The sequence below is a fragment of the Nerophis ophidion genome, linkage group LG18, assembly GCF_033978795.1.
Source record: "Nerophis ophidion isolate RoL-2023_Sa linkage group LG18, RoL_Noph_v1.0, whole genome shotgun sequence".
Lineage (NCBI taxonomy): Eukaryota > Metazoa > Chordata > Actinopteri > Syngnathiformes > Syngnathidae > Nerophis > Nerophis ophidion.
The window spans coordinates 43,237,846-43,242,845 of record NC_084628.1 but is presented as its reverse complement, the minus strand read 5'-3'; the positions used below and the strand labels follow the sequence as shown (position 1 = coordinate 43,242,845).

Sequence of the window (5,000 nt, the reverse complement as noted above, 5' to 3'; positions counted from 1 at the left end):
AGACGAAACTGCCTGTAACTTCCAGTAGGAATGTCGTAGCAACATGAAACAAAAACCTTTATGTAGGTCTCACTTAAACCTAGATTTCATCCACTGACATCCTTCAGCAAAAATCAACAGGAAGTTTGCAATTCCCCCTTCAAAACAAAAGTTTTGGAAAAACACTCAGCTTTGCCTCTTTGGGCTGTAATTTGACCCCCTTAAAATGCTGCAAAATTCACCAAACTGGACACACACATCAGGACTGGTGAAAAACCAACCCCAAAACTCAAAATTGCGCTCTAGCGCCCCCTAGGAATAAAACACTGACAAAACTGCTCTTGGGAAGAAAACAGACAAAACTGCTTGTAACTTCAGATAGAAATGTCGTAGAGACATGAAACAAAAACCTCTATGTAGGTCTCACTTAGACCTGCATTTCATTAATTGACATCCTTCAGCAAAAATCAACAGGAAGTTGTCAATTACCCCTTCAAAACCAACGTTTTGTAAAAACCTGTTACTTTTTTTCAAACATTATCTCCTCTGAGCGGGTTTGTTGTGTCGGCTTCAAACTCTGCTAAGTACATCATTCCTAACGAAAACAACAATTGGAATAGAAATCCCGTCACGACTGTGAACTGTTGCTGAGATGAAGGAAAACCTGTTCACCTTCTTGCCTGCTGTTGGCAAAGTCTTTTGCAGAATTCTATATTGATTATTTCTACGTCTTTTTGTATCATGTAATGCGAAGCAGACTTTTTAATTAGAGATGTCCCATATGTCGATATTGTCCAACTCTTAATTACCGATACCGATATCAACTGATACCGATATTTACAGTCGTGGAACGAACACATTATAATGCCTCATTTTGTTGTGATGCCCCACTGGATGCATTAGACCAATGTTTTTCAACCACTGTGCCACGGCACACAAATGATGCAACTTCAGCTAATTGGTCCCCCCAAATTATTTTTTTTGCAAATGAATAATTATAATCTGCAAATACTGTGCCGTTCCTTAGTGTCCGTAGAACTGGCTGTAGAACTGTGATCCCAATATGCAGACCACAGCGTGCAGGTAAAAAAAGGTATGTAACACTTAAGCCAAAAATGAACAAAAGGAAAAGGCAATAAAGCATAGGGATGACTATGTAAAATGACAGTAAAACTGAACGAGTTACAAAGTAAACAGAATGCTGGACAACAGCAAAAACTTGCAGCGTGTGGAGCAGAGACGGACGGCGTCCACAAGGCACATCCGTGCATGACATGGCAATCAGCAATGTCCCCACAGAGAAGAATATCACCAACTTCAATAGCCTTTCTGGCAAATCTAAAAAAATCTGTAGAATCAAATTTAAATCTTATTTCAATGTCTTTTGAATTTCTTTAAAAAATGTTGTTCTTGAAAATCTAGAAGAAATAAGGATTTGTCTTTGTTCGAAATATAGCTTGGTCCAATTTGTTATATACTCTAACAAAGTGCAGATTGGATTTCAACCTATTTAAAGCATGTCATCAAAAATATATATTTATTGTGAGAAATCATTAAGATGATCAGTGTTTCCTCAAAGATAAATATATAATTATTAATAATAACATAGAGTTAAAGGTAAATTTCTGGCAATTTACTTAAGTGTGTATCAAACTGGTGGCTCTTCGCATTAATCAGTACCCAGGAAGTAGTTATTGGTTTCAAAAAGGTTGGGGACCCCTGATCTAAACCATTAGGTGGATGGTGGAGGGTGTGTCAGTCCATCGCCAACCAGCCATTTAAAAAACAGACCTAAAAATTGGCGATCATCAATCACTAAGACGTCACTTTGGTCACTTGATTGATATTCACGGTGCCCGAGGGTCTTGTGAGCATACTTCCCAACACTCAGGATTTTCCGATAGACTCCCAAATTTCGGTGCCCCTCCTGAAAATCTCCCAAATTTCTCCCGATTTCCACCCAAACAAAAAATTGGAGGGGGTGCCTAAAAGGCACTGCCTTTAACGTCCTCTACAAACCGTCGTCACTTCTGCTTTTCCTCCCTACAAACAGTGTCGGCACAGTCACATAATACATACGGCTTTTACACACACACACACGAGTGAACACAATGCATAATTGGTAAACAGCCATACAGGTCACACTGAGGGTGGCCGTATAAACAACTTTAACACTGTTACAAATATGTGTGAACCCACACCAAACAAGAATGACAAACACATTTCGTGAGAACATCCGCACCGTAACACAACATAAACACTACAGAACAAAGACCCAGAGCCCTTGCAGCACTAACTCTTCCGGGGTTCACCACTGTGTTGAATCACCTTTTCTTTTAACAACACTAAATAAATGTTTGGGAACTGAGGAAACTAATTGTTGAAGCTTTGAAAGTGGAATTCTTTCCCATTCTTGTTTTATGTAGAGCTTCAGTCGTTCAACAGTCCGGGGTCTCCGCTGTCGTATTTTACACTTCATAATGCGCCACACATTTTCCATGGCAGACATTCCTGGACTGCAGGGGGGCCAGGAAAGTACCCACACTCTTTTACTACGAAGCCACGCTGTTGTAACACGTGGCTTGGCATTGTTTTGCTGAAATAAGCAGGTGCGTCCATGATAACGTTGGTTGGATGACAACATATGTTGTTCCAAAACCTGTATGTACCTTTCAGCATTAATGGTGCCTTCACAGATGTGTAAGTTACCCATGCCTTGGGCACTAATGCGCCCCCATACCATCACACATGCTGGCTTTTCCACTTTGCGTCGATAACAGTCTGGATGGTTCGCTTCCCCTTTGGTCCGGATGACACAATGTTGAATATTTCCAAAAACAATTTGAAAAGAACACCTTTCCACTTTGCATCAGTCCATCTTAGATGATCTTGGGCGCAGAGAAGCCGGCGGCGTTTCTGGATGTTGTTGATAAATGGCTTTCGCTTTGCATAGTAGAGCTTTAACTTGCACTTACAGACGTAGCGACCAACTGTATTTAGTGACAGTGGTTTTCTGAAGTGTTCCTGAGCCCATGTGGTGATATCCTTTAGAGATTGATGTCGTTTTTTGATACAGTGCTGTCTGAGGGATGGAAGGTCACGGTCAATCAATGTTGGTTTCCGGCCATGCCGCTTACGTGGAGTGATTTATCCAGATTATCTGAACCTTTTGATGATATTATGGAGCGTAGATGTTGAAATCCCTAAATTTCTTGCAATTGCACTTTGAGAAAGGTTGTTCTTAAACTGTTTGACTATTTGCTCACGCAGTTGTGGACAAAGGGGTGTACCTCGCCCCATCCTTTCTTGTGAAAGACTGAGCATTTTTTGGGGAAGCTGTTTTTATAGCCAATCATGGCACCCACCTGTTCCCAATTAGCCTGCACACCTGTGGGATGCAACTCAGTATTCTTCTTCCTCCAAACACCACCAGTTGAGTTTATAGCAAAATGGATACATGGATGATACAGCAGAGGATTGGGAGAATGTCATGTGGTCAGATGAAACCAAAATAGAACTTTTTGGTATAAACTCAACTCGTCATGTTTGGAGGAAGAAGAATACTGAGTTGCATCCCAAGAACACCATACCTACTGTGAAGCATGGGGGTGGAAACATCATGCTTTGGGGCTGTTTTTCTGCTAAGGGGACAGGACGATTGATCCGTGTTAAGGAAAGAATGAATGGGGCCATGTATCGTGAGATTTGGAGCCAAAACCTCCTTCCATCAGTGAGAGCTTTGAATGCTTGACCAAATACTTATTTTCCACCATCATTTACAAATCTTTAAAATTCCTACAATGTGAATTCCTGGATTTTTTCCCTCACATTCTGTCTCTCACAGTTGAAGTGTACCTATGATGAAAATTACAGACCTCTGTCATCATTTTAAGTGGGAGAACTTGCACAATCGCTGGCTGACTAAATACTTTTTTTCCCCACTGTATGTGAGAAGAGTATAGCAGCGAGTGTGGCTTTTACACAATGCTATCACAAAATATGTTTTATTTAGCTGTGATAAATTGTGCGGCGTTGCTTCCTCCGCCTTCACAGGTGTCATTTGCAGGTTTACCATGTGAACACAAACATCAACCTGGTGTGATAAGCACAACAACAATGGCTCGATAATAATTCATTCGCAATTATTCACTTGTCTTTTTCTTTTTTGGATTCCTCCCCGGCCTCTCTCTGCAGGTCCTTATCATGCACACACTTCTTCATGTAGCTGTAAGGGCTGCCCTCTCCCAACATGAGAGGTGGACACACCCATGTCAACATGCAAACACATCTCGCTGGCGTCTGCCTTTGCTCGCCAGACAGAAGGAGTCAACCCCCGAGGAGGAGATCAGCTGTCCCTCCCGTCAGAAAATAGAAACAAGCGCCTCGCTCGTCTCACTAAATGAGAAGCTGGCACGCTAGCAGTGTACGTCGTCACTAAAAGTTGAAGTCTTTCCTTCTGTGGATAATTCTACCTTTTGACAGTCAAGGTCATGAGAGCAGTCCTCGCACCTCTATATATATATATATATGTTAGGGATGCACCGAAATGAAAATTTGTGGCCGAAGCCGAATAAAATTTAAACGCTTGGCCGAAGGCCGAATACCGAATAATGAATGCAGTTTTTCACAATTTTTTTAATATTGCATAAATTGCCTAGAATAAATATTTAGACATGTTTTTCAAATAAAGTAATTTTTTTATTGAATATTGACATTTTTTTAATATTCCAGAAGCCTTTGCTTTTCAAAAAAAGCACAAAGTTTTTCATTTATATTAGGCCTTCAAACAAAACATGCATTCCAAAAAAAAAATAAAGTGCATTAAAGTGGATAAACCCACAACAAATGAATTATTGTCCTTTTGGCAAAAGTCTGCTTAGCCACAGTAGATATGCTAATAATGTAAACAAAAGGCTCAAGTAAATCTCAAAGTGTGTGCTTGTAACCTCATACACTTATACAGGTAGCCTACACAACAGGCTAATAATGTAAACAGAGGCCCCACTAAATCTCAATAAGTG

At 40.5% G+C, this 5,000-nt stretch overlaps 1 protein-coding gene across 2 annotated transcripts in view; it reads right to left on the bottom strand.

The window, feature by feature from the left end:
• The window catches only part of map3k10 (mitogen-activated protein kinase kinase kinase 10), a 107,428-nt gene that overhangs the window by 36,340 nt on the left and 66,088 nt on the right, over positions 1–5,000 (bottom strand). The gene's annotated exons all lie outside the window — the stretch shown is intronic.